Genomic DNA, 20,719 nt, shown 5'->3' with positions numbered 1-20,719 from the left:
ATGGGAGAAGATATTTGCAAGTTATTTATACAATAAGAGGTTAATATCCAAAATATATAAAGAACTCATACAGGGGCTCCTGGCTGACTCAGTCAGTTAAGCACCCAGCTCTTGATTTCAGCTCAAGTCATGATCTCATGGTTTGTGAGTTCGAGCCCCTTAACATGCTCTGTGCTGGCAGCATGTAGCCCGCTTGGGATTCTCTCTCTCCTTCTCTCTTTGCCCCTCCCTTGCTCTCTCTCTCTCTCTCTCTCTCTCTCTCAAAATAAAATAAACATTTAAAAAAAGATACAACTCAACACCAAAAAAAATCCAATTAAAAATGGGCAGAGGACATGAATAGACGTGTTTCCAAAGAAGACCTACAGATGGCCCACAGACACATGAAAAGATGCTCAACGTCACTAATCATCAGAAAAATGCAAATCAAAAGCACAATGAGATATCACCTTACAGCTGTCAGAAAGGCTAGAATCAAAAAAACGTGAAACAACAAGTGTTGGTGAGGATGTGGAAGAAAAGGAACACATGTGCATTGTTGGTGGAAATGCAAATTAGTGCGCCCACTGTGGAAAACAGTATGGAGAGTCCTCAAAAACTTACAAATAGAATTACCCTATGATCCAGTAATTTCACTACTGGGTAGTTACCCAAGGAAAATGAAAACCCAAATTTGAAAAGACATGTGCACCCCTATGTTTATTGCTGCATTACTTACGGTAGTCAAGATATGAAGGCAACCCAAATTTCCACCCAGAGATGAATGGGTAAAGACGATATGGTGCATATACACAATGGCATACCACTCGGCCATAAAAAAGAATGAGATCTTGCCATTTGTACAATATGAACGGACCTAGGGGGCATAATGCTTAGTGAAATAAGTCAATCAGAGAAAGACAAACACCTTATGATTTCACTCATATGTGGAATTTAAGACACAAAACAAAGGAAAAGAGACAAACACAAAAATTAACTTTTAAATACAGAGAACAAATCGGTGATTGCCAGAGGTGGGGTGGATGGGAGGATAGGTTAAAAAAATAAAGGAGATCAAGAGGACTTATCTTAATGAGCGCTGAGTGACATATAGAATTGTTGAGTCATTATATTGTACACCTGCAACTAATCCAACACTCTGTTAATTATACTTCAGTTTTCAAAGAGAGGATTGCACTTGTGGTAATGGCAGAATAACAACTAAAACCTCTGGATAAAATCTAAAAAAACAAATATTTGGACGCGCTGGAGAAAGTCCCAAAGCAGGAAGAAACTTAAAAAAATGTTCTCTTTAGGGGCGCCTGGGTGGCTTAGTTGGTTAAGCGTCCAACTTCAGCTCAGGTCATGCTCTCACTGTTTGTGAGTTTGAGCCCCGCGTCAGGCTCTGTGCTGACAGCTCGGAGCCTGGAGCCTGCTTCAGATTCTATGTCTCCCTCTCTCTCTCTCTGTCCCCTCTCCCTCCCTCCCACCTCACCTCTGCCTCTCCCAACTCTCAAAAATAAATAAACATTAAAAAAATTTTTTTTAAATGTTCTCTTTCTAACAACGACAAAAATGTTCTCTTTCTGTAATATCTCAATCTCTCTCTCCCTCTCGCTCTCTCTCTCTCTCTCTCTCTCTCACACACACACACACACACACACACACACACACACACAACTTTTTGCCTGAGGGCAGGCCTTAGTCAGCCACCACGCAAGCAGTGATAACTCAGAAAACCTCAATCTAGGAGGCATGAATAAGAGGAGTTTAGGGTGACCAAGCAGTTGAAAAACAGGGTGGAGGCAGGGACATCATGAAAAGAAGAGATCCGCAGAGGGAGAGCCCTACATCTACATAAACTCTGCTTAATCTCTGGCTGTCGCTGACCTATGGTTTCACGGAGCAGATTTTAATCAGTCCAATGAAGAATAAAATAACACAGCTAAGATTTCAGTTGCTGCCTGCCACAGAGGAGATAGAATTTGGAGTTTGAATTCACTTAAATTTTTTTAATGTTTACTTATTTTTGAGACTGGGGGAAGGGCAGAGAGAGGGGGAGAGACACAGAATCTGAAGCAGGCTCCAGGCTCTGAGCTGTCAGCACAGAGCCTGACGTAGGGCTCAAACTCACGAACGGTGAGATCATGATTTGAGCCAAGGTCTGATGCTTACCTGACTGAGCCACCCAGGCGTCCCAGGGTTTGAATTCACTTAATTCACTGCTAATAAAGAGTATAAAAAAAAATCAAGAATCTTCAGAGAAATATAATGAATCCAAGGTCTTTACAACATCTCACTCACAAAATCCAGGATATCATCCAAAATTACTAGACATACAAAGACACAAGAGAATGTAATCCACACTCAAGAGAGAAGGTAACCAACAGAAACATTAACCCCAAGAAGACCCAGATATTGGGATTGGCAAACAGAATTTTAAAGTGACTATTATAACCATGATTAATAATGTAAAGAAAAATATGTTTGTAATAAACTAACACATAGGAAATCTGAGCAGTGAAATAAAAACAATTTAAAAGAACCAAGAGGAAATTCTAGAACCAAAAATTAAAGTCTGAAGTAAAAAATACATAGCCGATTGTACATAACAAAAGAGTTATTGAGTTTAAAATGTATCAATAAATAGGGAGCACAAAGGAAAAAAGATTACAGAAGTAAACACAGCCTCAGTGGTCTGTGGGAAAATGTGAAAAAGCCAGGAGAAGAGAGAGAAAATGGAAAAAAATATTTTAATGAACCAAGACAGAATATATAGAAAGTAAAGTGTACCTAGGCATATCACACTCAAACTGCTGAAAACTAAAAATGCAGAGAAAATCTTGATCAAAGAGAAATTACATAACACATGTGCAGGGGCAAGGCTACAAATGACCTGTGGCTCACCACTTGAAAAAGACAGAGGCCAGTGGAACCACATCTTTCAAATGCTGAGAGGAAATAAAATTGTCAACTCATCATTGTATATCCAACAAAAATATCCTTCAAGAATGAGGCAAAATGAAAACATTTTCTATAAACAAAAGGTAAGAAAATATCACCAGCAAACCTGCACTACAAGGAATCCTAAAGGAAATTCTTCAGGCTGAAGGGAAACCATACTGGCTAGGAACTCCCCATTAAACCTGCCACTAACATTGTAAAACAGTTATGACCAAATATCACCAGGAACCCATTTCTCTCCCAATGGAGGTATAAAATATTAGGTAATCATTAGTGCGGTTTACAAAGTATTTCTGGTTTTCTTCATTTTAGGCATATGATAGAATTGCCAATTCTACTTTTGGGGGTTGGGTGTGGCCGTATGATTTGCTTTAGTCAATGCAATGGGGCAGAAAATGTATTAGAGTGTACATTTTGTCTCATTTCCTTTTTCTGGCCTTAATAATCATGCAACCACAGGGATGGTATAGACCCTGGGCAATCTTCGATGGATAACAGAATATGACTGAGATTTTTGGGGGTTGTTTGTTACCACAGCATAACCTAGCCTATCCTGCCTGATACAGGAAGCAGTACCTAGAAACGGTAACACCACCACAAAGGAAAATATATGGCACGGCTTAGGGGGCAAGCATTCAACTGCAGAGAGACTGCTGTGTTGGTGCCTGGAAGGTGTGTGATTCAGGCTTGCAATGGCAAAACGTGATTAAACCATCCCTGTGATAACTTGGAAGGTAGGCAATTTGTCCAATCAAAACTCTTTCTTTCTGACAAGGAATCCAGCGGACAATGTTCAAGAGAGTGGATATGCTGTCAGCATTTGTCCCAGAGTGAGGGTATATGGAATAGTGTGGACATGAGAAATGACCTTTTTTTTTTTTTTTTAAGACCTTGAGATTTGGAAGTTTGTTTTTGTAACAGAAGTCAACCCATTTTAACGGATAACAAAATGTGCCAGCACCATGCCCCCAGTCATGCTCATGGGGTATGGCCGTGGTTGGCAGGCAAACCACTCTGTTTTCACCAATGGAGCACAAGCAGGTGGACGATCCAGGACTGTGGAAACATCGATGGCTACTTATAAATGGAAAATATTCCTACTTCTAGCGAAAGGCTGAAATCTATGCGTAGGGTTATTCTAGACAAAGAATGAAGGGCAGAGGAATATCCTCTTGGTGGGTTCCCAACTCTGATACCCTGCCAATTCTCTCTGTTTATTGAAAAGAATTCAAATAAAAGTCTAGTCCCAGAGAAAGAGTCATTGCTAATATTGGCAGGTTCTAAAACAATGAAAGCCCAGGGAGTATAACAGCATATAGTTATATACTGTGTGATCCCATCTTTGTTGTTAAGAAGATATACTTCAGTGTGTACACATTTATACAAAAAATCTAGAAATGTCCGGAGCACCTGGATGGCTCAGTCAGTGAGGCGTCCAACTCTTGATTTTGGCTCAGGTCATAATCTCACAGCTCATGCGATTAAGCCCCACATCGGGCTCTGTGCTGACCGTGCAGAGCCTCCTTTGGATTCTCTCCCTCCCTCACTCTCTCTCAAAATAAATAAACATTAAAAAAAAAAAAAGTCTAGAAATTTCTATCCCAAAACGTCAACAGTTAACTACCCCTAGGATTAGAGGTGACCTCCATTTCTCTTTTCTTCACCTGTATGCGCTCATTCTTCTAAAATGAATGCAGTATTTGTGAAATAAAAACTTAAAAAAAAACATAATGCAAATGCGACAACCACAAAAACAAAACTTTGGGAGAGAACAAGTCAGAAAAGTCAGGAATCAAATGATCAACATCTAGGAGAAAGGCACAAGGCCAGTATTACGCAGAGTGGCCTGGCGGACACAGACGTTGAGCGTGAACGCAGAGAGAATTCTGTAAGTATGCAGGCCGGGACTTTTCCTTCCCTGGTCCTGCGAATTTACCAAGAGAAGAGGATGTGTTACTACAAGTTGGTTAGCGTGAAATTTTCAAGGTTCTGCGCGAAACAAAAATGTGAACGCTCCGGGGTATTTTATGAGTTATAGTCAAAACCACCCACATCATACTCGACGTCGATTAATGAAGCTGTCCTTTCATGCAGCACATTAGGAAAAAAAAAAAAAAATGAGACAAAGAAACCAAGTGTAGAATTCCCAGTCCTGAGTCCCCCTTACAAAGCATCTCTTACAAATGATCTATTTCCACCATCAGCCAACTGTGGAATCCTGCCTGAACTCCTTTCTCTCACAGACTCATTCCCTGTGCAGGGGTGGCCAAGGTGGGGCCTGTAATGTGGGACCTCTCAACCTCCAAAACCCTGCCAGGCTCCAACATTATAGAACCCGAGTCCCGAATCCTGGAAATACTGTCCGTCTCACGGTTTGTTGGCTGAAGAGGGGTTTCAAAAAGCCGTGATAAATGATGGACCCCAAACAAGCCCCGCTAATTGAAAAGTGGGGCAAAGCTGGTGTTGCCCAAGATGCTAAGCAAAACCCATTTGTGAAGTAGGCCCCTTTCAAAGACATAAATCATCCTTCCTGGGAATACATTTCCTGCGAACTTTCCCTCTGAGCTTTGTTGTTCCTTCTTCTCACCATCAATAAATAAGAATTGTTTGTTACATATGTAACAACTTAGTGTTTTCCTTCTAAACCACTGTGCTGTGTGCGTTAAAGGGCACATATTCTTTCCACCTGTTCTGATTGTCATTGGTGTTATTAAAGGGGGAAAAAAACCCGCTTTCCACTTGGGTTTATTCAGAGAGAGTTAACATCTGATTTTACATGGAACTATTTAAAAGGAAAAGAACAACATGGCCTGAAGCACTTCTAGCATAGGGTGTGGAAGTATTTGATGTCCTGGTGCTTGTTCATAAAAGAATGTTGTTTTGAAATGTGCAGTGAAGTTAGGGAAAGAGATCCAAAGAAAGTTCCCGTTGAGACAAAATCAAATCAACCCACCGCCCCCCCGCCCCCAAACACTTCCCTCTTGGATCAGGAGGCCCCTTGGCTCTGGGCCCACCATCTGTGCCCAGGGAGGCCTCAGCCTTGCTGCCAGCAGTGATGTGTGAACACGGGTTTGTCACAGTCAGGGCGCTGATAAAGGCGATTCATATATCGGGACCCACAGAACAGAGGCGGCCCCAGTGGCCTGGCCCACACCACTACGGGTCCAAACCTAAGTCAGCCGGCACGCGTGGGAAATGCGTCACTGCCGAGGAAACCTGACAGACCCCAGTCGCAGTCCTCCAGCTCAGCGTGCTTACCTTATCCTAGAAAAGGCGGACCTGCCAGCTTTGTAAGGAACCAGCCCATCTTGCCCCGCTTCTGCGTTTCCTCCTGCACCTTCCAAAAAGCTCCCTGTTGCTCAAAACCCCTCGGGCAGAGCACCTCGCTGCCTGTGAGGCACGGTGCTCCCCCGCTGTGTGGATTGTTTGCTCGTGAATAGAGGACATCAAAGTCATTACTAACTTGTTTTATTTCTGTCATTGGTCAGCACTGGCAGGCTGGAGGAGAGACATTTGTCCGTGCGTGCGTGCCGACTCAAGAGTCTCTGAAGGTCTTCCGCAAGAGTGAGAATTGCCCAGTTGTCCTTCCTGCAGGTTCATGGGTTACTCTTTAAAGCCAAATGAAATGTCTCGAGCCCCCAGCCAGGGCCAGGAGACACTAGCCCGGTCACAACAGTTCAGGGTGTGCCAAAAGCTCAGCCGTCAGAGGAATCAGACGTTAATGCAGAATTTTAAGAATCAAAATTCATGCAGAAAATCCACCATGAGTAAATTCCCAATGTTACAAATAAAGGCAGGATCCAGAACAGTGCATTGCTCAGCTGTATCAGAGCCGAAGGCAAAAGGAAAAATCAGTCATGTACTGATTCCCTGTCTTTATTTAAAATTTTGGTGTTTCGTTCATCACAGGTTTTTGTATTTTGGTTTTTTTAATGTTGCATTGGAATATGATTTCTCTTGGGACGCCTGGGTGGCTCAGTCAGTTGAGCATTCAACTTCGGCTTAGGTCACGATCTCACGGTTTCTGAGTTCGAGCCCCGCGTTGGGCACCACGCTTAACAGCATGCTCACCCGCCTTACCCCATCCCAACCCTGATCCTTGTGCTGGGAAGTCACAGGACCCAGCCCCCTAGCCGCCCTCCCACACTTTCAAGATTCACCTTCCCGGGTGGTGAGGGGAGACCGGGTTTGTTAGGAATCTGTTCCTGGGTCAGCGGGCACTCAGCCTGTCCCTCTCTCGATGTCTTGCCAGCCCGCCTCTGGCCTCTGCTGCAGGTTACTGCCCTGACGTGCACCATCGCTGCCCATGTGCTACTGTGCGGGGCCCAGTCTTACTTCTGGTCTTGGGGAGAGAGGATGGGGCCACAGTAATTACTGCGCTGGCAGGTAACAACTTTAAATCGGTAGTTTCTAGTCCTTGCCAGAGGCAGCCTGCCTCAGGCCCTGGCAGGAACTGCCAACATAAGACAGTATTGGGGGGGTCCTTCAATGCCACCTTTTTCCCAGGACCCCAAACTCCTTCTCAAGGTCTCACAGATAAGGCCAAACTCCTTCTCTTTTCCATGACGCACAGTTGGGCTCGCCTTTGCCAAACCTCTTCCTCTAGGTCATGCCCATGGGGCAGACGCCTTTCTCAGTCAGCAGACGCACGGAGGAGGCCTCTCCAAATACCAGAAGTGTTTTCCCTCTGTGTGCGGTTCTGCTAAGGGGCCAACTTTCCCAGTAGCCTTTTTCCCCCACCCCACGTCATATGTGGGGTTCGGTCGCCTGTGCAAGGTCCGGATCACCTGTTGCTTTCATCCCTGTCCTCGGCTCTGAGCGCTGGGCCTGGTGTGGAGCAAACGCTAGGCGGGGATGCTCAAAGCTGCCGCAGCCACCTAAGTTTCTGGTTCCAGAGCCCCAGGGGCTTCTGGGAAGCATCTGGTTCCACCCCCTCTTCCCTGAGTATTGCCAAGACCCCTCCCCAAAAGGTGCTTAGCTCCTGATTCCACAGCACAAGCCCAAAGCCCCTGAGTATATATGGGTGAGGAGAGAAGGGTTTGAATCCCAGTTCCCCGGTGCTCCCTGGTGAGCACAGGCCCCTGTGTATGTGCCAGGCCTGTTTCTCCCTCTGCAGAGTGAGGGTCATACATATGAGCTATTCCACGCTAAGAAGAGGGTCTGGCACATGCTAAGCACTCAGTGGCCATCAGCCACTCTTACTACCTCCTGGCCTGGGGGGCGTTTACTCTTCGGGATGGAGAAGGCAGACAGAGCAGTCATGGTCATCTCAGTGTGCCCGAGACACTGGGCAGAGGACGTTATCAGACTCACTCCCTAGACCTGCCCTGGACCCTTTCATTCCCAAAGCACTGGAGGGATTGGGAATCCCCTGGAAAAAGATCCCTTTGCTCCAAAGAGGAAGAAACTTAAGTGTTTGTTTGTTTGTTTGAAGTTTATTTATATATTTTGAGAGAGAGTGTGCGCGCACACACAAGTGGGGGAAGGGCAGAGAAAGAGGGAGACAGAAGCCCAGAATCCGGACGCGGGGCTCAAACCCACAAACCCTGAGATCATGACCTGAGCCAAAGCCAAAAGTCAGATGCCCCAAGAAACTTAAGGTTTTTAAGTGTAAATGACCTTGAAGGCTGGAACAGTGGGAGTCAGGAGGGCGCACCCATCCCTGGCTTCAGAGGCAACCCCCCAAACTTCCCCTGACCCAGGCGGGGCCTGGAATGGAGTGTGTCTGGTGATAGTGATGTAAAGAGGCAGGAAGACTGCCTTCTTAAGCTTGCATAAAACTTGAGCTTTAGAGCATTTGTTTGTTTGTTTGTTTCCAGAGAAGAAGCCTTTGTGGATCTAGCATGCCTTTTCAAAGCATATCTCACACCCCGTTTGGAAGACGGCCTCCAGGGAGGGCTAGGTTCATACTGAATACTTCACAGTAGGAGGGAAGAAGCAACACTCCCCGTGGGTCCTCCAGGCCCATAAGAATTCTTCCCTTCCAGGGATGACGGGCTCTGCTTGAGCCCTGGAGACCAGCTCTGGCTGTTAGACCTGCCCCAAGTTCCACCCCCGGCCCTATCCTCCTGTCCCCCATCCTTTACTGGCTTGAAAGATCCTATTGGAGTCCAGAGCCTCCACGTGGGCCCCCAAAGGAACGGCTGGGACTCAGCCAGCCAGCCAACACCATCGCCTCCCAGGCAGCAAGCAAGACCCCAAGACACAGGCTGACATAAGCTTTACAAAATTCTCTGGAGCCAGCTGGCCTTACCTACTACAGAACCAAATGCCAGGAAACTCTGGCTGGCCCGCCAAGTCCCCCGGACTGAGGGATAGAGGACTTGTTGACATGTGCCTTTGTCCTTCATGGCTCGGCTCCCCCACCGCCCAGCCCCACAGTGCACCCTGGCGGAGCACAGCCAGCTGGGTGCCCTGGGCTCCTAGCACAAGGCTGGGAAAACCGGCCCCAGCTGGTCAGTGGTATCCTGCAGGGCCCGTTTTCCACACACTGCTGGGAATACCCACAACGGTCCTGGATCCATGTGCTAGGAGGTGGGCCGGAGGCAGCCATGCCCTGACCCGCTCCTTGGCCAAAAGGAAGGAGGGGTCTAGCCTTCCAACCACAGGCCATAATTCATTTCTCAGGGGAAAACCGCCGTCTCGCAGGGCTGCACTCTGCTTTCCCCCCTTCTTGCTGAAGGGGGCGCCATCACAACATCGATACCCCAAATCTCTCTGCATCATCTCAGGCCCCATGCTTCCAGCAGTGACACAACCAACCCATCGTCGGGGTCCCTCCCATGCAACAACCTCGAGCAACGGAGAAGAAAGTAAACTGTTCATCAGAGGCTCCGGGGCAATGGCCGGAGAGATTCCGGCGTATCCACGGCGAAATGTCCCCTCCCCGTCCTCCCCCAGCCCCCACACCCCAGGGCAGCCTTAGGCCTCCCCTTCCTCCTCTCCGTGCACCCTGTAGACCTCTCGTCCCACCTTAGGCGATCTTGTCTGTCTGTCTTCGCTTCTGTCACCCCTTGTCATGTGCAAGCACGTGCTTTCTAGGGATGCAAAGACCTAAACACCTCAATTCTGGAAACTCACTGAAGGTCAAACATTTACTCAGCCATTAAAATTCCCTGTGTTAGAGTCATTTACATTCATACTTGCAAGGAACACGTAACGAGGCCGGTAGACAGCGTTTTATGGCTTTTCTCCATCAACTCAAGTAGGCAAAAAGGAAGCACGGCTGCCAGATAGAGCTATTCCCTCTGGTCCTTCTCGCTCCACCAAAGAAAACAAAGAACAGAAACACCTGTGCCACTTCACGGAGTTTTGGGAGCCCCAGCATCAGTGGGGAGGGGGGCACCCCTGCACGGAACGTGTCCGTGGCCCGGATCGTCAACGTCCTGCATTTCTGTGAGTTTTGACTGGAGCTGAGGTCAGTGCGGGACAAGGGAAATGTGCTTCAAGGCTGACTGCCTGGAAGGTCTTTTCCATTTTGGAGTGTCGACCGCGGGTCAGCCAGTCTCAGGGAATAAGCTGTAAGTGGAGGTGAGTCTTTCTATATGTCTTGCATGAAAATTGAAAATGATCACCTAATGTAGTCCAGAATCCCTCCAAAACAGTTTTATGGTTTTGAAAAAAGAAAAGGGAAAAATGTGAGCCAGGTTGAACGTCATGGGGTCTCTAATCCAAATGAACAAAGCAGAACAATTCACCCCTGAAATTGAGTCAAAGAGAGATCCCAGTGGGTAACAGGTGGGGCTGTGAGTGCAAGTGGACATTTAATAAAACACAATTTGATGAGGACGATAGCATGCTATCGTCACAGGAATTCCAAACTTGCCATCGTTTGATGAGAGGAAAGAGGCCGGTGAAGTTCTGAGAGATCATTTAAAACAATTTTCTCAGTGCTTACTGAGGGATTTGATATAAAAAGTGCAAAAAAGGATGGGGAAGATGATGGACAGCAGTTTCCCTACCAGGACCAGCAATCCTACAGTAGAGTAGATGACGATATTCTCTCATCCCCGGCCTCAAAACATAGCCTCTCCCCCAAGTGCCACTCTTAGAGATTCTTTCCTTTGGATTAAACATTCTCAACAATCATGAAAGGAGAACATTTCTTCCAAAGCACCCGGAGACTAAGAGTTACACCTCCTTTCCAGCCTTTTCTGTTCTACAGGAGAGAATGGGGCATTTAGTTTCAGAAGGACTCGGGTAATTCTTTTTATTTCTAATTAAAAAAGTGAAACGCTTTACTGAATGAAATGATGTAATGTCTCGGATTTGCTATAAAATACTACAGAAGGTGGGAGACCAGGTAGGGATACAGATGAAATGAGACTGGCTAAAAGCTAATTATTGTGGAAGCTGAGTGATGGGCACATGGGAGTTCATATCCCATAGTCTGTACTGATACGTGTTTGCAATTTTCCATAACAGGATGTATTTATTTAGGAAAGGAAAACAGTAAGATCACTTTTAAAAAATTAATATGTTTTCATTGCATCATATCTAAAATCTATAAAAAATATTTGACCTGGACAATTAGTCTTCTACAAGCCTTTCCCCTCCCTCCCACCAGAGACGACAGCCACAAACAACTGGTGTCTGATTTTTTTTTTTTATCCTAGCTTTCTAAAGCCAAAAAGAACCTCGGAAGCTATCTAAGGAGGTCTAGTGTCTTCACTCGTGAGGGAGCTGAGGGCCAGGGACGAGATGGGTGACCACATCCCACTGCCCCACAGTCCCCTCTGAACCCTTCAGGGGAGGTGGTCTTCCAAAATGCACACTTGTTTACCTCCCTTGTTCCAGTCTTTCTTTCTTCGTCTAATGTTTATTGGTTTTGAGAAAGAGAGAGAGAGAGAGCAGGAGAGGTGCAGAGAGAGAGAATCCCAAGCAGGCTCTGCCATGTCAGCGCAGAGCCTGATGCAGGGCTCGATCTCACGAACCGTGAGGTTATGACCTGAGCTGAGATCAAGAGTTAGACCCTTAACTGACTGAGCCACCCGGGCGCCCTTCCTGTCTTTCTATATTGACCAGTGAGAGACATGAAAGTCAATCCCAAAGCATGAGGGCTTTTTATCCAAGACGAGAAGTGGATTCCGCAGGGCTCCATGATGCAGGCAGGAAACCACCCCCCACTTCCTTCATTCTGGGGGCTGGAAGACGCTTCCCACCCTCTGCAGAGGTCACAGTGTGAACTCCTGTCCCAGCCGCAACCCCAGGACAGAAATGAACGGCTCCAGTTGGCAGCTACGGCCACCCTTGGCTTGAAAATCTGTGGAAGCAGAGAAGTTTAATCGGGAAAGAAAAGCAAAGTCTAACCCTGGATTCCAACTACCCTTTGCTTGGGTGAGGAGGGATCATCAAGCTCTAAGATGCAAAGGCCTCCCCAGAGGTCGCCTCGTGTCCCACCTCTCCTCCACGTCATACCAAAGCCACCCAGAGCCACCCTGGATACGAAGCTGTGTCTCACCACGTAGGGCTTGAAGGAGCTTATGGCTTTCTTCATTCACTTATTATGGTTAACAAGCCATCCTGATAGGGAATTCTCCACTTCTGACCTGTGTGCTTTGTAGGATGGACAGAAGCCCTAAAGGGCATTTCTAGAGAGATTGCAATTTCGCATTTTTGAGACAGGGGAGCAGGGGGAGCAAGCGTGCGATCACAGAAAGATACCTTTCTTTTTCTTTCTTTTTTTTTAACTAGGCCCTCACTGGCCATAAGCACCCATTTGCCAGTTTCCCGTTGCTGCTGTAACAAATTACTTCACACCCAGTGGCTTAAAACAGCCCAAATTCATGGTCTCGTGGTCAGTTAGGTCACAATACCCCAGTAGGATTCACTTGTCCCTCTGCTCAGGGTCTCCCAAGGCCAAAATCAAGGTGTCGGCTGGCCTGGCTTCTTATCTAGAGACCCAGAGGAGAATCTGCTTCGAGGCTCATCCCAACTGTTGGCAGAGTTCAGGGCTGGCGGCTGAAGTCCCTGGCTCCTTGCTGGCCGTTAGCAGGGGGCCGCTCTAAGGCCATCTGCATTTCTTGTCACGTTCCCAGGGGGACTGAATCTGGCTCATCAAGGCAGCCTTGTAGGACATACTGGTGCTCGGGAGGCCACAGGCCGAGCAAGGCGCATTCCCTGCCCTCAGACAGCTAAGACAGAGAGGGGGGCAGATGAACAGGAACACCAGTGGGGATGCACCCACAAACTCAGATGAAGACATCGTTCAATTTTCCTCCTTCAAAAATCAACATAATTTAAAGCACAATCCCCCCTCCCCTTTCTCCCTGGTTGTTGTCAGGTGTTTCGAGGGAGGGTGGGACTTAGGAGACAGGCTCTGGGAAGGGGGTGCAGATCTGGTCCCTGTTGCCACCTGTCTGTGATGAAAGCAGCAGAGAAGAGTTTCACTCCCAGGCAGGTGTCAGTCTCTGTGGCTTCCTATGGCTTCATTCTTCCCAAGAGCCCCTTTGGAGTTTGGGTTCCCCCCAGATCAGGCCACGAGATCCTTTATTTGGAGGTGATCCCACAAAACCAGCAGGGGAGGAGAGGAATGAGAGCGAGAGTGCATTCCATGTGACCCAGGGGGCGACTGGAGCTCAGTCTCCCCGGAAACCGTGTACAGTGACTCCGTGCCAGGGGCGAGGGATCTGGGGTCTTGATCCCCCAGCTGTCAGTCCTGAGGTGAGGGCTGCCCTGACACCAGTGTCCCAGCACTCTGGCCTGCCACGTGCGAGGGCAGAGCGGCTACAGAAATCCGCCCCCCCCCTCCCCCCGACAGGCAGGTGCCGCCCAGGTGCCGCCCAGGGGCCGCAGGGGTGGGGTGAGCCCTGGCTTCTGCGGCAGGGCCTGACTCTGCGTCCCCGAGGGCTGCCCATGCCAGGCTGGGAGACTGGAAACTCTACAAGGCTGACGACAGCCTCTTCGGCCCAGACCCATCCTGAGCTGGGCTGCCACCAGGCTCCTTTCACCCCTCCAAGTCCTACCCAGGAAGCATGGCACAGGGACCCTCTGTTCTCAGATGGAAAAGCTGTCTGGGGGTCGGGGTTAGGTCCATGGGGCAGGGATGCTGCCCCTTCTGAGGAAACACAGGCATCTGCACCCCCCTCTTCAACTTTCCCTCTGCCCTCCCCCCACCCTGCCTGAGACGTCCTCCAGCCCCAGCACAAGGCGACCTGGAGCTTTTGTTTTTGCCGGGGACCTTCCTGTCCCCAAAAGGATAGGAAGTCACATTGGCAGCTCATTGTCCCTGGATATACCCTCCCTTCTCTCTCTTTTTTTAATGTTTATTTATTGGGGGGGGGGGGGAGTGCAGAGAGGGAGAGAGACAGAGAATCCAAAGCAGTCTCCAGGCTCCCAGCTGTCAGCACAGAGCCCAATGCGAGGCTCGAACCCACAAACTATGAGATCATGACCTGAGCCAAAGTCGGACGCTTAACGGACTGAGCCACCCAGACGCCTCACACCCACCCCCTTCTCTCGCTACCGTGAGCCTAGGGAGAGTGTCTGGAGTGAATGGGAAAGGCCGCTGTGTACCAGGAAACACAGGAAACCTTTCAAACGATTCCTATCACATAGATGTGCACCCAAGTAGCCAGAATCCAGGGTGAATATAGTATGTGCTATCGTGAAGTCCTTCCACAGGAGACGGAGAGAAATTCCCTCTGGAGGCAAGCAAGGAAGCCTGCAGGAAAGAAGCGGGAGCCTCACCTACCTGGGCCTGCACTTAAGGCACTCGGACTGGGGAGGGATAGAGGTGATCTATATACCCCTGCAATGTCAGGCCAAGGTGGGACTTCCCAGAATGACATCCCTAGAAAGACGGCAGGGAGGAAGGGGAGGAAGGGGAGGAGTGATGTGGTAAATTGTGGTGGCCCAGTGGGATGTGAGATGGCCTTTGCTTCAGGGATCTGTGTGTGGAAACACCGTGGCAGAGAAGGCAGGAGAGACAAGAGAAAGAAAAATGAGGGATGTGCCCAGTCGGGGAGGCTTCCTAAACCAGACCATTTAGGGATCCTCTGCCGACCTTTCAGTGGGAACAGGAGGGGTCCCCCCTCCTGTGCAACTCTCTGAGCCCCCCCCCCATTTGTGGGGGTGAAACCCACCAAGCTTCATTCAGGCCAGGACGCCAGGTGAGTTCCGGGCTCCTGTGAGGAGGGCTGATTTTCCAAATGAATTCACCAGAGAGGTGGGACCGACAGCCCCGGGATGCCCTCCAGCAGAGAAATTGTCAGAGAAGGAGGTGAGAGCAGGTGATAATTGTGGGGGGAAGGAAAGCACCATCCACCCAGCCAGTATCTTGGCTTCTAGGAACCCAGTCTGCTTTGGAGAAAATAAGAAGGTCTGAGTTTTCTGGTTGTTCACACTCAGAAACTAAAGCCTAAGTAACTTGCAAACATCTGGCTTTTACAGCACAAAACCCCCACCGCGCCTGCTGGGGCGCCATTTAGTGATGTTATGGCTCCATCTACAGCCTGAGGAGGGACCTGGTTGCTAGATTTCTCAAAGAGCAGCAGCCAGGCCTTTTGAGTGCCACAGTTTCATTGCAATTAATGCTAATAAAGCCCTTGCCCCTCCCTACTGCACCCTTTATTCAGTGCAGATTTGGAACTGTGCTGGAAGTTATTTATTTCAGACCGTGTCTACGACAGCAGCTGTTCAGAATATACTAGAAACCCTTCTAGCCAAAATTGGTTTGGAGTTTCTATTTTCAACCACTGTTTGTAATGAATTGAATTAAGTGGGGTTGTTTCCCACCTTTTTTTTCTCTTTTCTTTTCTAACAACAGAACAAATAAAAGCCCTTAAAATAGCAAGATCACATTCTCTTTCATACACTGAACAAACATTTAATTAGCACCTTCCCTGTGTGGGTCTCTGTGATCAGCACAGTGATTAGTCAGGTCTGAATACATTCCGTAATTGACTCATCAGAGAAGGTCTACCACTTTCTCTTGTTGGCAGGAACCCCCCACATTGGTCAAGAAAAAAGCAAGGACAAAGACCAAGGTCACCAGTGTATCCGGGGCTTGGAAGGACTTTGAAACATAGCGACAGAAAAATCCTTTGACTCATAACAAAATGGAAGCTGGAAATCAGTTGCATAAGGGTAAGATTTTTGTCCTTTTCTATTTTTTTTCCTCAGAAGTGTAATTAGCTTTTTCCTATTAAAAAAAAAAAAAAAGTAACACAGGGGCGTCTAGGTGGCTCAGTAGGTTAAGCGTCCGGCTCTTGATTTCAACTCAGGTCATGATCTCACGCTTCGAGAGATCGAGCCCCACGTCGGGCTCTGTGCTGGCAGCATGGAGCCTGCTCAGGATTCTCTCTCTCTCCCTCTTTCTCTGCCCCCTCCCCCAACCTGGCTTGTGCACTCTCTGTCTCTCTCTCTCAAAATAAAGAAATAAACGTGAAAAAAATTTTTGAGTAATACAAAAATAACTATTTGCTTTGTGCAGAAAACTTGGAAAAACAGGATGAAAAGGAATAACAAGTCTAAGACGTTCATAACCCTATCAGCCAAAGATGACCATCCACAGCTTAACATGGCCCTACACTAACTTTGTCTTTCCAGCAACGGTACCGTATATTCTCAAACCCACAGGAGAGAAACATTCTTCCACGTCACTGCATGTGCTTCTGCGTGATCTTAAACGACTTTCATATCAATGAACCATAATTTGTTTACCCCATGCAAGATGCCCAATTTTTCACAATTTTTTACGTTTATTATTTATTTATTTATTTATTTAGAGAGACAGAGACATCGAGGGGGGGGCAGGGGAGGGGCAGAGAGAGAGGGAGAGAGAGAATCCCAAGCAGGCCCCATGCTGTCAGCACAGAGCCCGATGTGGGGCTCGAACTCACGAACCGTGAGATCATGACCGGAGCCAAGACCAAGAGTCGGACCCTTCACCGACTGAGCCACCCAGGCGCCACCACCCCCCCCAATTTTTCACAGTGGAAAGCTCTGTACAAACGATATTCCTGAAGATGAACCTTTAGCCATGGACTTCTGGGTCAGCAGGGCGCATCCGCTTTGAGGCCTCTGAGACAATATATCAAATTGCCATCTGGGGCGGATCTCCTGGAATTTCCCATCACGTCGGGGCCCAAATCTCCCTTTAGGAGCCCTGAGTGTTCACTTTGGAAAGAGTTCAGTGTGATGGGGAATGGCGTGTGGAGGGGACCTTTGCAGGGCACCGCAGCCGGAGACAGCGAGGGCAGTTCAGAATGTTTTTTCATAAATTCTCTACCTCGTAGGTGATTCCGACTGGAATGCCTCTGGAAAACAGGCAGCAAGACGCGTTTGGGACCTGGGCAGGATTTAGTCCATAGGACATGACCACGAGCTCAGCAGATTCGGGGCGACAGGATAATGTTGTATTCTTCATCGCCCACACCTCACCACTCGGCATGATTAATGTCACCCCTGGTTCCTTCTCCCTTCCACATCCTCTCCACAGTTTGTGTCCACAGACGCTCTGCCTTGCCCTGCATGTCTTATAAGGTTGAGTGGGGTTCCTCTGGAGGCGGCTACATTCAATAGGTCTTTAAAAAACATCCTGGCACCTTTCGAACGTGACGTGTGGTCTAAGGAATCGATACACCGGCTTAGGGAACAGTTGCAGATCATTTTCTTGAGAATTGAAACATTTTTCCATATCATCCCTCCAGTTGTTGGGTTCATAGAGGGTAGAAACAACTTGAGGGATGGTGGAAGGCAGGCCGTACCCGAGGGCTGCCCAGCAAATCTCATTTGGGGCCTAATTTTGGAAAGAGAAGGGGCAGAAAGAACGAGCTTCAGGTGAAAAGCAGAAATTAAATTGTATTTCTTTGATCTTACAGGGTGCCTAATTGACTGTCTCTCATCAGTCGGGAAAAAAAGGGAAGAATGTAGCAGAGAAATCCAGAACGTTAGAGCCTGATGTACGTCACCTCTGAGTGGAAGGGGATGCGGAAACCAGGGTTGCCCAAGGTCAGGGGCTGGGTGAGGGGGAGGGATGGGACGGAGCCCTGACTTTCAGCCGCTCACCGGGTCATCATTCTGTGTGAGCAAAAGAGGATACTTAGTCATTAGGGAGTAAGAAGACACCCAAAAGGGGAGCCCGAGGAACCCGACCTTGACCTTGCTCTTTTTTTTTTGTCTGAGTCACACTTCCTCTCTTAGGAGGAGCTGAACGGTTGACTTCCAGCCCACGGTGCCTGCCCTCTGTGGCAGTGACCGCGCAGAGCAGGGCCGCGCGGGCGTCACCCAAGGGCCTCTCTGTTTTTCCTGAGTGCTCTCACCACCTTGACATCCCGGCAATGCCCTTTACTGCACTTGTGTCCTGCTGAGAGTGTGGGTGAGGCCTGGGCTGTGCTTCACCGAAATGGTGCTCTCCTACCTGCTCCGGAATGTGGGCCGCCACCTTCCGTGTGTCCCGGGGGCCCCGGGCAGGCGGGGGAGCAGGGGCCAGCGTGGCACCCGGGAGGTGACACTGCGTCTCCGCCTGGCACCCTCCCTCCTCCTCGCGTTGAGGGCAGGCCCCTGATGGCTGGGACTTCTCCTCGGCTTCCGTTCATCTGTCTGTTTCTGCTCCCAGAGGTAAAACCAGGGGGAAGGCTTGAAGCAGGGAGGATCTCCTTATTACTGATAACAAACCCGAAACAGAAGTGATCAATACCCCACACTTCAGCAGCTCACAGGGAGACCCTGGGTAATGCCAGACAAAACAGCAAAGATCTAATTACACCGACAGAAATAACTTACATGGTCACATACCTTCTACCTGTCCGTCTCCAAACTAAGTGGCCCTTTCACTTCATGCAACAGTGAAATAAAATATTTTGGGGCTGACATTTCAATAGGTCTGAGGTCCTGAATACGGCTGAGCAACTCCTCCATGCTTTTCTGGGCCACAATTTCCCCAGTAGGAAATGAAGGTTAATCATTTTCGCTTTAACTCCCATACTCCATCATCCCTGCTTCTCAGAGATGTAGTGACAAGAGATAGTTGCAGTGTTTTCCAAACTTGTCCTATGCCAAGAATCACCTGGAAAACATGTCAAGATACAAACTCCCAAGCCAAACCCTGAACTTATGAAGTCAGCGGTTCCAGCCTGGGCCTGGGCCTGGGCATCTATAGATGTAAAGAGCTTCTGACTGCGTGTTCAAGCAAGCTTGGGAAACACTGAGGTAATCACCACGAAATCCTTTAGTGTTTCAAGGTACCAAGCTCCGAGCACTGAAAGGTGCATTTATCACTGCTATTATTTCAGACTAGGATTACCATCTTTAACAAACGAAAACACAGGATGTGCAGTTAAATGTGAATTTCAGATAAACAAGGAATGATTTTTTTTCAGTATAAGTATATCCCATGTAATATTTCGAGTATACTTATACTAAAAAATTATTTTGATCTGGCAACTCTGTCAGATGCTATGTGTCTCATTATTGTGTAATCTGGAAAAGCATAAGAAAAATCTAACGGTTAGCAAAAGATAGCATGTCAGTAATAGAAGAGTGTCCTTTTCACATTCCAGTCTCTAAACCTCTCAGTTTTTTACCCAGCTCTCCTGCTTGCCAGCAAGAGGGTGCCCTGGTCTCTGGTCTCTGGCTCTTCATCATTCTGAAGAGAGAGAGAGAGAGAAAGAAAGAAAAAGAAAAAAGGGAGAGAAGGAGAAAGAAAGAGAAAAGAAAGGAAGGAAGGAGAGGGAAGAAAGGAAAGGGAGAAAGAGAAAGAAAGAAAGAAAAAGAAAGAAAGAAAGAAAAAGGGAGAAAGGGCAAAGAGAGAAAGAGAAAAGAAAGGAAGGAAGGAGAGGGAGGAAGGGAGAGAGAAAAAAAGAAAAAGAAATAAAGAAAGGAAAAGGGAGAAAGGGCAAAGAGAGAAAGAGAAAGAAAGAGAAAAGAAAGAAAGGAAGGAGAGGGAGGAAGGGAGAGAGAAAAAAGAAAAAGAAATAAAGAAAGGAAAAGGGAGAAAGGGCAAAGAGAGAAAGAGAAAGAAAAAGAAAGGAAGGAAGGAGAGGGAGGAAGGGAGAGAGAAAGAAAAAGAAAGAAAAGAAAAGAAAGAAAGAATGAATGAATGAAAGAAAAAGGGAGAAAGGGCAAAGAGAAAGAAAAAGAAAGGGAGGAAGGGAGAGAGAAAAAAGAAAAAGAAAGAGAGAAAGGGGGAAGGAGGGAGGAAGAGAGAAAGGAAGGAAGAAGAAAGAGAAAGGAAGAGCTACTGTCACTGAAGAAGACAAAGAAACTGCTTTTAAAGATAAAATGCAAAGATTGTAACTCTGTATTAAACAACTTAGCATTCTTCTTGTACCTGGAGCGGATACAGATCTTTCCAACTCACACTGATAAACCCACGGTAAGTTGAAAATACCGTAAGTTGAACACGCATGTGATACACCCAGTCAACAGAGCATCACAGCTCAGCCCAGCCCACCTTAGTCGTGCTCAGAACACCCACGTTAGCCCACAGTTGGGCAAAATCATCTCACACAAAGCCTATTTTCTCATAAGGTGTTCGATATAATGGTTGTAGGGGAACAGAGTGGCTGAAAGCATAGCGGTTGTTTGCCCTCATGGTGGCGGGACTGCCGCCATCGCCAGAGAGGATCCTACCACATACCGCCAGCCCCGGGAAAGGACCCAAATTAAAAATTCCAAGTCCAGGCTCTACTGAATGCATAAGGTTTTTACAAAACCTTAGAGTCGGAAAATCCTCGGTGGAACCGTCACAAGTCAAGGACCATCTGTGCATTAACGCCGTTCACTGGCCGATGTATTTGTCGATTTCAAAATAATTTCAGTAATTTTAAGCTGT

The 20,719-nt window shown here is 47.7% G+C and overlaps 1 long non-coding RNA gene across 3 annotated transcripts; it reads left to right on the top strand.

The window, feature by feature from the left end:
- The first annotated feature begins 9,416 nt into the window (after positions 1-9,416).
- On the top strand, positions 9,417-19,589 carry LOC123579156. 3 transcript variants are annotated; one of them, XR_006702652.1, is made up of 4 exons: positions 9,417-10,473; positions 15,885-16,029; positions 17,766-17,846; positions 18,088-19,589. It is a non-coding gene; the product is annotated as an uncharacterized LOC123579156 (long non-coding RNA). The 3 variants fall into 3 exon arrangements; XR_006702651.1 differs by having other exon boundaries at positions 17,766-19,589; XR_006702653.1 differs by lacking the exons at positions 17,766-17,846; positions 18,088-19,589 and adding an exon at positions 16,376-16,616.
- The last annotated feature ends 1,130 nt before the right edge of the window (positions 19,590-20,719 follow it).

The sequence above is a fragment of the Leopardus geoffroyi genome, chromosome E2, assembly GCF_018350155.1.
Source record: "Leopardus geoffroyi isolate Oge1 chromosome E2, O.geoffroyi_Oge1_pat1.0, whole genome shotgun sequence".
NCBI lineage: Eukaryota > Metazoa > Chordata > Mammalia > Carnivora > Felidae > Leopardus > Leopardus geoffroyi.
Note: the sequence above shows the minus strand (reverse complement) of the source record. Positions and strands in the feature narration are given on the sequence as shown.